Raw genomic sequence first — 12,603 nt, forward strand, 5'->3', positions numbered from 1 at the left:
CCGGGCAGCAAGCCTGCCTCTGGAGCAGCAGGCACTGGTCTCTACTGAAGGCAGGATGCCTGAGCAGATGGAGCCGCATCAGCTCCACTGTCAAACCTCCCGCTCCCATTGCACTGTGCAGGATGGACGTGACTCTGAAACTTCTCCACACTCACCTCAAAACTGGAGTTCAGTAAGAAGAGTGTGTCTGAAGGCCAAAAAGCCACAATTCCAGTGTCAACAAAGAGGATGACCACAAAAAAAAAGCCCACCCTGGTTCAATAGGGAAGTGAAGGTGAAGGTACAAATAAATTAAAAAAAAAAAACATAACAAAAGGACAAAAAGGGGAAGTAGATAGCAATCATTACAAATCAGAGGTTATGAAGGGTAAAATATTGATAAGGGAAGCTAAGGACACGGGGGTGAAAAATTAAAAAGGTGTCTAAATATATTACAAACAAAAGGAATCTTAACAATGATAGAGGTTCATTACTACTAGATGAAGATGGTAATATGAGGATCATATGAGGATGATTAACTACTTTCCAGGCCTTTGGTAACTGGGGAGGATGTTAGCATCTACGAGTAATAGACATTTTAAAATCAGCAGGCCCAGATACCTTGCATCCAAGAATTCCAAAAGAGTTGACTGAGGTTTCTGGCTCACTAATGTTAAATTTTAATAAATCTTGGAATAGCAGGGAAATTCCAATACTTGAAGAATGCTAATGTTGGGCCAATACTGTATTTAAAAAGGGCTAATGGGATGAACCGGTTTACTATATGTTGGTTAGCCTGTCATCTATCCTGGGCAAAATAATGGAAAAGTTGATGCAGGATTCAATAAATAACTAATGGGAATATAATTGATGCCATTCAACATGGTTTTATAGAAAACAGGTCTTATCAAAATGAAATCAGATTTGTTTTGACAAGCTAATACAGTTGGTTGATAAAGACAACCGTGTAGATGTAATAAATATGTTTTGTACTGCATTTAATTCAGCATCATGTCACTCTTATTAAAATATTAGCACTATACATTATCAAAACACGTTAAATGGTCTGAGAACTGACTGACGGATCTTAAAACACTGGGGAACTATCACTGAATGGGGGTGTTTCAGGGTTCTGCAGGGATGGGTGCTAGGCCTGATGCTATTCAATATTTTCATAAATGATTTGGAAGTAGATATAAAATCACTGTTGATAAAATATGAAGATAGCACAAAGACTGGCGAATGGCAAATGCTGAGAAGGACAGGGCAGTCATACAGAGCAATCTGGATGACTCAGGAAGCTATTCTGTGAAAACAAAATGTGTTTTAATACAGCCAAATGCAAAGTTGCACAGCTAGGAACAAGGAATGCACCCCATACCTACAGAACGGGGGACAATATCCTGGACAGCAGTGACTCTGAAAATACTGCAAATACTTATTCATGCTCTTAACTTTAAGCACATGTATAATACCTAGGGTGACCAGATGTCCCGATTTTATAGGGACAGTCCCAATATATGGGGCTTTTTCTTATATAGGCACTTATTACCCCCCAACCCCATCCTGATTTTTCACACTTTCTATCTGGTCACCCTAACAATACCACTGATGCTAACTGCACGTACATATTTGCAGTATTGCGGCCATAGAGGGGAGCCCAAGTGGTGCACCGTACATAGTGAGTGGCCAGACGGTGTAAGTTATACTCACATAGGTCTTGCCCTCATTCCAGCCATCAGCGGCCTGGCACCAGTACAAACCCCTAGTGTGGATAAAGCTCACTGCAGTTTGCATCAGTCCAGCTTTGGCTGGTTTCAAGAGCTTAGGCCCCCCCCCCCCCCCCCCGCAGCATGTCTCTCTTACAAATCTGGCTCCCGAGAAACGCTGCCAGCATCGTGTTGGGATCTCTTGACAGAGGCCAGTGGTTCTGGTGACGCAGCAAGGAGAGATTGCATGTTAAAAAGGCATGAGAGAGAGAGGGAGAGTGTGTGTGTGTGTGTCCAACAAAAGGCACCAAGCTGAGGCCTTAGAAGGGAGAGGCTGATGGAGCTAAATTTATACAGGCTAAAGGAAATGGTATTTATGGGATTGTGAAAGCCCTATAAATATCTGAAGGGAAATACACGGCAGAGGATGAAGATCTAGTAATAACAGGGGTGAAAAATACACCAGAGTAAGTAGGGGCTTAGAGACTGGCAGATGGACCCGCTAAGCTCACGCTGTGGGACGATCTAAGACAGCCCAGGGGCCCCCTGACAAGAATCACGCTGGTGTGTGCCTACCACTACCCCGCCCTACTCATAAGCACCGAGTAAGAGGCCAGAAGCTCCTGAAGCCATGCTAGGCAGCTCTCAACCATCTAGCCTGGGAATAAATAGCTCTTCCCATCACCCACCCACACCCACACCCACACCGGCTCTGAGACGGCACTGTAAACAGGTAGTACTTGTATGGAGGCAGGGGGAGGGGGTGAGAGAGGAGAGGGGCTAGGGGGCCAGCTCTGCAGCGGGCTCACAAGGCCTGTTCCCCGTTTGGAAGCTGCTCAGGGATGCGTGTAGACGCTCACCCAGCCGGCTAGCAGGAGAAGGGGGAGCCGAGGGAGCAGGATCGGCTTTTCCTTTCCAAGGACAGGGCAGTCTCCCAGGTGGAGGCCAGAAGAGCTAAGTGCCCCTAGAGCCCAAGCTTCAGAGAACCAGCCTGGACCAAAGCAGGGTGCGGAGTTAACCCACGACCTCCCGCCTCTCAGGTGCTGGCTGCGCAACTGTCCAGCCCTCGTTGCCACTGCTGGCTGGACTAGCCCTGCCTCCCACGGGAAGGAGCGAAGCTGCGTGCTGCGCTCCCGGGCCCTGGGGCTGAGTTCCCCAGTGCTAGATTTGGGTGCTCTGGTTTCAGGGAGAGGGGGAGGCCAGGAAACAGTTTTGCTCTCAGACCGGACAGGGGGAGGGAGTCAGGGCACAGTGCGGAGCAGCCCTGCTGCTGCTCTACATCTTGGAGGAAGGCCTAAGCCACTTGAGGCTCGCTGAGCCTCTCTCGGAGTAGGGAAAGGGACAGCCTGACTCTCGTGCTTTCCACGGCAAAGCATGCCGGGAAAGGAGCGGAGCTGGGGGCCCTTGAAATACCAGCTCCTCTCCCTTCTTTTCAGCCAGCTGTAGGGAAGTTGGCACCGGGGGCTGAGGGTGTTGGCTTGGCTGACCGAGCTCCTGGGAGTCAGCAGGTGTTGGGGGTGCAGGTAGGGGCTTGTCTACGCTAACAGCCTTTAGCTGCTGCTGGGCTGTGGGAGCTCTTAGAGATTTATATTGCTTGGGGGAGCGGGTCTCTGCTGTCTCATGGTGCAACAGATTTCTTGGGTACAAGAAACCTCTTCATCTGTCCCTGTGTAGCCCCTGCCCACGTCCACGGCGGGCAGGGCCCTCCTGTCACTGCTGGGGGTTGTGCTGTACCCAGGACACAGAACTTACAGAGTCTGCATCCCTGGAGAGAGCCACCTGGCTGTGCTGAAGGAGCAGACGGCTCTCAGCAATACCCCCCCACACACACACACACAACAGCTGGAGGGGTTCTCACCTCCCTTCAGGAGCTCTGCCTGCAGGCCTCCCTGGGGAATATGGAACTTGCGGGCTGGGTCTGGATGAGACGGGCTGGGCTTTGTCTCTTCTTGCTGCCCTAGCAAGATCACTGAGGTGTATGGCCCGCAGGGAGCTTAAAGGTGCAACCGTCTTTGAGGGGCTCCGTGGTGTTAGTGGGAACCTGCCCTCGGAGCTGTGGTTTAGAGGGCATGGTACAGGGAAGCAGCACGTAAGGGGGCACTTGGAGGTATTAAAAAAAGCTGTGTGTAGCCTGAGCCGCTGATCCGTTCAGCTGTCCCGGGGGTGCACACCGAGGCTACTCGGAACGTCAATGCGCAGCCAGGGCAGAACTCCGAGCTGTCTGCTCCAAGAAGCAGACCCCTGGGCCCTGAGCGACAGGAGAGGCTTTGCACCACCCACGGCAAAAAACTCAATCCTGCTCCTAACCAGTGCACAGTTACAGCCAGCTCCTAGCTGGCTGAGCAAAGCACGGCCTTTACCCTTTAATGGGACGCGGTGGCCATTAAGGCCAGAGGAGGTAGTTTAGGAAGAGAGGAAGATGGTCCTGGGGGCACTTGGCATCTGGGAGAAGGAAGGTACAGGGCAATCCCAGACAACTGTTCCCATAAGGGCCTGACACCAGGAGCTTTGGAGAGAGGGCAGGGCAAGGCTCCCCTCTCTCCCAGCCAACACAAACAGGGGTGGGGTTATTAAACCCACCTGGAGAGCATCAAGAGACTGACTAGTTGATTGAGTGGGTGACTCAAAAAAGGAGTCTCCAAGCTAAGCCAAGGAAGAAGCTCCTGAGACCAAGAGGAAGAATTCAGCCAGGCCCTGAGGGGAGAGTCTACAGGACAAGAAGGGCCAGGACCGGAACTGCACAGACCCAAGGAGGAGGGCTGTGAAACCCTGAATCTATGGGTCTGTCTACACTGCAGCATAAGCCCAGGGCTAGCAATAACTTCAAGCAGCAGATCCAGAGTTTGTTAACCCAGGGCTGTAGCATCTACACTGCATTATTGGGCCGAGTCCCACTTCCCATGTCCCAGACTTCCTCGCACCCTTCCAAGATGTGGCTGCTCTAGCCCTTTGTTCGTGGTGCAGTAAGTGAAAACTCGACTGTCCAGAGGCCAAAGGAGAAACAGCCTGTGGGATACTCTTGGTGGACTCCAAGAACACGAGTCCAGTGGGGCTGCTCCTACACTGCAAAGCAACAGGGCTTGAGCCCTGAGTCCCAGCTTGACTCTGACTCAGACCCTCCACACTCATGGGGTCCTGGGACCCTGTGTCTGAGCCCTGGGTTACAGTGATTTGTGTGTAGACAGAAGGGGGGTTAGGCTTGAGCCTGAGTTCAAACTCTGGGCTTACACTGCAGTGTAGACATACCCTAAAAGGGAGCGAGAAGCTGGTTAATCTGAATCAAATAGTCCCAAGGCGGGGGGAATATTGTACTCTGGATGTAGGTGCGTGTAAGTGGGTTATTCTCAGAATTCAAGGGGAAACTGAGGCAGGGTGCCTGCAGGGCCATTCCAGACCCTGAGGCAGTGCTCTGGGACTGCACCCACCTACGACACGCAACGCTACGGCATTTCTGTCTGTAACGTGATCACTTCTTAAAACTGCCTCTGATCAGTTTGGAGCAACAGCTCAGCGGCATAACAGCTGCCCCACTCATCTCACTGGACATTAACTCTGAAACCTAATGATGACCAGTCAACTATTTTCTGTTGAATACTAAATGTATTGTAGAGCCCTTCTCCCACTACTGGGTTCAGCCTCTCCCTTCGAGGAAACCGGCACTTCAGGAAAGGCAAAGAGCGTATCAACACAAGCAAAGATGCAGCTCCTTGCAATGACCTCCGGCTGGGGAACCAGAGGGGATAGAGTTTCCAGACCAAGAGGAGCCCTAGAGGAGGAGGGTTGTAACCATCTGAGAAAAAAAATGCACCCTGTTTCAGACACTGGTGGGAAATGCACCCCACTCCACGGTGAGAGGAGAGGGCTAGCTGCTAAGGCCAAGAGCCATCTAGGTATTGCAGACGGCTCTGTGGTGCAATGCTGCTACAATACTAGATCTCCAGCATTAACCTGAGCTGACACCAGCTCTGAGGCTAACACCCACAGTACAGCAGAAGAAAGCAGGAAACCAGTTGAACATGAGGTGCAAAGGCTTAGCTCAGACTTCACAGCTGTGCAGCGTGCCAGGCTCAGTGATTGAGGGGTTTCTGAATACATAAGAATCTGTAACCAGCTCCAGATCTAAACTGCCTCCTGGGTGAGGCTGGAGAAGTCTGCACCAGGGGCACAAGCAGAGCTGCTGCTGGGCCTTGTCCTGAAGGCTTCTGCTTTGTGCCTGTGCCTCCCTGGAGAGTCCAATGTAAAGCGTGCTTCACCCCCATCTCCCAAGGTCTGCAAGGCCATTCCAAAGACAGGGAGGGTCGCCGTCACACAGGGACAGATGGACTCCCATCTGTGTGAGGAACCAGAACCCGCCCCCAGTTCCGTGGGCCTCGTCTCTGAAACAAGGCCACGGCTCTTGGAATCCCAGTCAGGAGCCCCCCTGCTCCCTTTCGGGAGCAATTCATCAGCCAGATCCAAAGCTGGAAGAGCCACTCTCTGAAGTAAACTAGCGCGTGGCCAGCAGCAGCTGGGCCTGGACTCAGGGTTCCCTTCCCCAGCTGAGAAGACCGAGGAAGCAGGGTCCCCCCGTGAGCCCTTTGATATTGAGCGGCCTGGGAGGCACAGCTGGCTCCAGCCTGCAGAGACCTGGTCTAGATTTAAACCCAATCGCTGTCAGAGACTCTCAGGACACCCAGCATTCTGCTGACAAGCACTTAGCAGCTCCATGGGACCCTTCAACCCCCGAGCAAGGCCTGTGCCCTCCCAGCTCCCTAAGTGAGGGACAACAGACTTGGATCTTCCTCCAAACATCAGGGACCGGGAGTAAATCCCAACAGACCCTCATGCAGATATTTCCAGCTCCAGTTAATAAAGCACCAGCAGCCCGGTGCAACCCCAGTGGATCAAACGCACAGCAAGGGTCGGAGGGACTCCGATGCGTATCTGTTACACGAGGGGCAGGTGACTGACTCATCTGATGGGTTTATGGGACCTTCGGTATAGAGCGGTCTGAGAGCATCTTTCTCTTGTTCTGAGACTCTTTTGTTCTCTAAGTTCTTCCCACTGGAATCACTGCTGGGGACAGGTGCAGGCTTGTCCCCTCTTTATCCACCGAGCAGATACAGCACGTGCAATGGCAGGGCAAGCTGCCTCTATGCTCCCCCTCCCAGCGTACCTCAGCCCTGCTCTGGGAAGACCACGCACAGGGATGCGCGAGGCAGTCAATCTCCTTGACCCATTCACTCTGTGGCACTTCTTCTGATTCTGCCAAGGGAGCCAACTGGTACCAACTGAGATGGGTTGTTAGAAGGGACGCCTGCCCACCAGGCATGGGCCTGCCCCAACAGCTCCTGATTTGGGGGACCTTTGGGAAAGCTTTCAGGCACTGCTGGCCCGGGCTGGATTTGAATTGGCAGCCTTACAGCGAAGGCTGCATGTGCCCTCTCTTTTATCTGCAGTACCCAGGTGTTTAGCTCTGGAGGGTTTCGGCAGGGGGAGGGCAGCACATGCACGGAGTTCCCTCCGAGACTTCTAGCAATTGCAACTCGCCCCCCCACCCCACCCTCCACGCTTGATATGCTCCTGGTTACCCAGACCAATGATCAGTGGTCATTAAAGGACTATCCAGTGCTTTCTCAGGGTCCTCGCTCCCCTGCCCAACCTAGGAATCTATCAGAACAGGCCACTGCTAGCCCCCTGCCCATGAGCCCAGGAAGCAGAACAGACCCAGCCCCTGCACTGTAGCACAGGTGAGAATACAGCAGCTGGCTCTGCGGAAACCCCATCACTCAGCATCAAGATAAGTACGTTAAACCTCGGGCAGCAGCTGTGCTGGAGGAGTTTGTGAGCATCAGCAGCTGGCATTAAGGAGCCTAGGCGTGTGAGGAAGTCTCTGTGCCTCTTCTTCCTCCCCGGCCCCAGAGCTCTGCTTCTCCTTCCATCTGGAGCTCTGCCCCGGTCTGGGGGAGGAGCTGTGGAAGTGGGGGCCGGTATAGACAATGGCAGGGGCTCCTGGCGAGGGTTTGCAGGTGGGAGTACTGGACTGGGGATGAGGGTGCAGAGATGTTGGCAGAGAATGCTTGACCAGTCCCTGGCAGGCAGATAGCAGACGTTGGCAGCTGGGGGCTGTGTCCAGCGGGTGCAGGGTTTCACAGCCTTCTCCCTCAGAAGGTGATCAAGGAGTCCATGCCGCAGCCCTAGGATTAAGGCTCTTCTGTCAGAGAATCCTGCTTTAGTTAAAGGTTGCGTCAGTAACCCTGCACTTCCTGCAGCCCATGGTAAACATACAGCTCAGTATAACTAGTGAATGCACAGCCACTCTCCCCAACCCGCCCTCCCCCACACCAGGGGAAGTCAGCGTTCAAACGACTCTAGCTGGCATCCTATACTCCAGCCCTGAAGACACTTTCTGAACCTGACCACACTTGCCCAGACAAGGCTTCCTGCGTGTGCAGCCTGCAGCCAGGAAGGCACTAGCTGGCACAGCGGGGAAATGCACCACCTCGGGCTGCGTGACCTGCTCAGTGAGGAGTTCAGTGGAACCGGTCTCGTTTCCACTGAATCCACCCCTCAAACCAAAGGCACAGGGTAAAAGTGGCCGCCTCTGCTCAGAGCCCCGGCACTGGAATAGCAGGGTGGTCAGGGACGGAGGCACACGGAGAGCTGCATATCAGGAAAAAACCTGCACACCCCTAGAGCCAGGCCACCAGCCCCTTCCATTCATGGGCACTACAATTATCCAAGCAAACATTTAATGAGATGAAGACCAGGCTAATGAGTTACTCATAGTCCTAATGAACCAGACACAGTGCCTGGGCTTGATGACAAGCCCGGAAGGAGCAAGCATAACAGGCCTGGGAGGGAGACAGTTCACATATGTGACAGTCTCAATAGCTGCTGAGTCGAGATCCAGGAACTGTCTCCTGTGACAATGACAGGGTAGTGCCTTGTAAAACCAACAGCACCGGTCCCCCGGGTGCTAACGCACCCTCCCAGGAAAGCTCACAGCACGCAGGGGCCCTGGAACAATTGGTATCGTGGGGGTGCTGAGAGCCATTGAACCAAACTGTAAACCCTGTCTATGATGGAAACCATTTCAAGCCTGGGGATGCTACCACACCCCCAGCACTCCTAGTTCCAGCACCTACATCAGCATGCTTGCCAGCAGGAGTCTGACTTCCTAGCCGGCACCTACAGGAAGCAGAGTGCCAGTGGACAGCCATTTCCCCTCTCACATGCATTTCAGCCCTGTCTGGAGGAGGTATCTTGCACTGAGCCCTTCCAGTGGGGTGCCAACAAAAAAAGACAAGCGCCAGGGACCAGCCTAGAGACACCAGCGGTCTGATCAGGTAGGGAAACACTCAGAGGCGGTGTCATGGGAAGAGCAAAGCTCAGAAGCTGTTTGCGATGCTAAGCACAGGTGTGAGGGTCAACAAGTATCGCTTCAGAGGAGGATGCAATGGCTTAGCAGGTGGAGGCCCCGCACCAAATGCTGAGACGAAGGATGGGAAGGCCTGGCTCAGCGCTGCTCTCATTCAAGTGACGTCCTTGCTGCCAGTCAGCGAAAGATCCCGTGAGAGCATGACGCCCTGCTCCTCACAGGAGACGGGTTCTGGGAATCTCCTCTTGCCAAGCCTTGCACGACTGTTTAGTTCACACCTGGGTACTGTCCGTGGGCCAAGCCATAACGAATGGGCTCTCTTCCCCACAAGGGACTGCTGAGATTGCACTCCAGGTGCCCACCCAGCTGGGATTTTAAAGTTGGTTCTTTGTTGCAACTTGCAAGCTTAATCAATCTAAAAGTAGACAGAAGACTTGGCGTCAGCTGAGACCTGGACTTGATTCTTAAAATACAGGAGTCAGAGCCACCAGCAAGAAAGCATTCGGAGTGTTACCAGAAAACTAACCGCCACAATGGGGCCCCTATGCATCAGCAGGGAGGCCAGCCGGCTATAACTCTGCATCCAGCACCACAACAAGTACAAGTCTCACCCACCTCCCCACTACAAAACCAAACCCCACCAGGGGAATGGGATGATCCAGAGGGCTAGGGGACGGACTACAGCATCAGTCACTTCTTGACTGCTGCTCCAAATCCAGCCCTGGGTGGTAAGGACCAGAGGTCACTACCGTCTGATGGCTGCTTGGGGACCAGTGTGAAATGAGCTGGTGGTTTCATAAGGGGCTAAGTGTCCACATCACAAAAACGATCCCCGCAATTGGCAGCCTTGCTGGTGTTTCCCACAATGGTGGCCAAGGGTTTCCTGAGCCGGGGAGGCAGGGGAAACAGTCTGCTCCTCGGCACTAATGCACTTCTCATCAGCAGATCTTCACGTGCTTTACAGTGCCCACAGCCCCCTTTTACAGATGGGCAAACGGAGGCACCGGAGGTAAAGGGGCTCACCCAACATCACACAGTAAGTCTGTTGCAACCTAGCACGGTGCCCCCCTTAAATTCTCCTGTTCCCTTGGAGCCCATCTCAGCTCACCCTGCAGTGTCACAGGGTGGGGTCCCTGCTCCCCAATCTTACTCCGAGCTCCTTTTTCCTCCATCTTTGAGCACTGCTCGCTACCCAGACAATTCTGGTCACTTGCCTCACTAAGACATACGCCGGGGGAGGGGGGCTGACTAGTTTTAAAACAGCACTAGCCTTCACAGCACTAACAAATTTCACTGTTAAAGGAAACACTGGTCACCCTTCATAACAAATCGTGATGGATTGATTCAGGGACGGCAGAGGGGTTACAGCAGAGCCACTCGCATCTCCCACCATCACCGGCCCCCTCTACTATCCTCGTCTCTGGAGAGACTCTCTTGCAGAAACGTTCCTCCTGCCCGTGCACGTACTAGGTTATTGCTCCCTGTGGAGAACGAGGGAGCTTTGTGCATTAGCTCTGAAGTGCCTCAGTTTGCCTGTTGGAGGTTATCCTGTTTGACGGCAGGGAGCTAAATTAAAGGAGGCAGTTAGGAGGAAGCGAATCAATGACAAAGATGTGACACAGGCCAGAGAATACCAAGGGTCACAGAGGAAACAATGGGACAGATATTAATTGGGAAATGTCCCCTGCCTGACTAGCAAGGTTTATTCTTCCCAGACCTGAAGCTAGGCTCAGAGGGGTCACGCAAACCTTGGAGATGCTGGCCTAGGGAAGAAGGGAGGGCTCAGCGGGCGGTCAGCAGCTGCTCCGCAGGCGATGCTGGCAAAGGCACTAACTGCAGCCTAGGGAGACAAGGAACGGCTGAATGGGACTTTCTACAGTGTGCAATGAACGACTAAGGCTTACCTAAGGGGAAAGAGGTGGACCGGCCTTGCTCTGACTGCCATGCACGCTGGGTGAATGAATGAACAAGGCTTTGTTCTGAAGACGCTGTTTGAGTCCCTTAAATCGGCTGCTGTCACAGGCTCCTGGAGGAAAAAAGGCTTGCAGGTGCAAACTCCCTTGGGCCTGTCAGTTTGACAGTTGGTGAACAGGGGGTTGGAGCCCACAGAGCTAGCCTAGGAGTGGTAGGACCATGTGGTTTCCACCCAGAGAGAGAGGAAGGCAGCAAAGGGGTGCCCTCAAGGGGGACTAACAGGATCTAAAGTGCAGCCTCACCCTGTAACAGTGACCCTCCCCAAGTGGAGTTTTTAGAGCGGGACTCTCTCTCTTCCCTTCCTGGGCAAGGCGGCGGGGAGGGGGCCACATTCCCGCCCTCCCAGATAAGCTTTTCTGTCTAGGCTGGGCTGTAAACTCAGGTTGTTGTAGATCACAGGCCTTCCACCTCCCTTGCAGAGCTGGCAAGGTGAGCTAGCGCTGCCCGTTCCACCTTAAGTACTGTGCACAGGACTCTTCTACGTATCTCTCGCCTCAGGGCATCAATGAGACCCCATGGGAGGGAGCTGGAGCTGTGACAATCCAAGCTTTATGCATTGCTGCTGCCCCTACGGCCCAGACTGCTCCTGGAGACTTCTATCCTGGGAGCAAAACAAACAAAGCAACCCCAACACAGCCCAAGGTGGCGGGGGGAACAAGCTGCCTTCATGGACCAAAATACTCTACAGATTTATTTTTAAAATCAAGCCCAGTGCTGCTGAAGGAAGTGGATTTCCAAAGGCTGCAAAGAAAGACACTATTGAAAGAAGCTAACGCAGGCCAAATCCTCGCTCTCTCAGCAGAGAATGAACGGATGAGTTATAACAAATCGCCCGCAGCAGCCGGAACATTTCCAGAGGGATCCTCCCAAGTCCCTTGGTATTTTAACAAAAGAAAGAGGTCTGTAAATGGGCGTGCATGCAGGTCTCCAGTACTTTAAATATCTATCAGCCGGCAAAAAGAAAAGGAGGACCTGTGGCACCTTAGAGACTAACCAATTTATTTGAGCATAAGCTTTCGTGAGCTACAGCTCATCTGTCCTATCTCGGGGCCTCTCCTTCTGCCCCTCCACCCCCACAGACATGATACAGTTCTGTAAAAAGAAAAGGAGGACTTGTGGCACCTTAGAGACTAACCAATTTATTTGAGCTGTAGCTCATGAAAGCTTACGCTCAAATAAATTGGTTGGTCTCTAAGGTGCCACAAGTCCTCCTTTTCTTTTTGCGGATACAGACTAACACGGTGGCTACTCTGAAACCTGTCAGCAGGCCGACTTTGCCAGAGTTCTAGCTATACTGCAGGAATGGGACCGGAGAGGTACAAGCGTTCCTACAAGTGTTAGCAATGTAGGAAGTCCTTGGATAGGCACATGGGCTGCTGCCCCAGCCATATTTAGAAGTGCCATGTAGCCCTGCTCAGCTTGGTCTCAGGCAGAGGTCTCAAACACACAGCCCGCAGGGTTATTTTCTGTCCCCCCCCCCCCCCCCCGGAGCGTTTAGCTAGAGCGGCTCTGGCCTGGCACGCACCGGGGACAGGGCAGGTTCCCCACCTGCCTGCCCTGCCCCGCGCCGCTCCGGGACCT

General features: G+C 53.0%; 1 protein-coding gene across 1 annotated transcript in view; it reads right to left on the reverse strand.

Annotated features, from left to right (window-relative positions):
* LOC141992986 (uncharacterized) overlaps positions 1–12,603 on the reverse strand; it is a 31,540-nt gene that overhangs the window by 11,365 nt on the left and 7,572 nt on the right. The window lies entirely within an intron of this gene.

This window comes from Natator depressus, chromosome 8 (assembly GCF_965152275.1).
Source record: "Natator depressus isolate rNatDep1 chromosome 8, rNatDep2.hap1, whole genome shotgun sequence".
NCBI classification, from domain to species: domain Eukaryota; kingdom Metazoa; phylum Chordata; order Testudines; family Cheloniidae; genus Natator; species Natator depressus.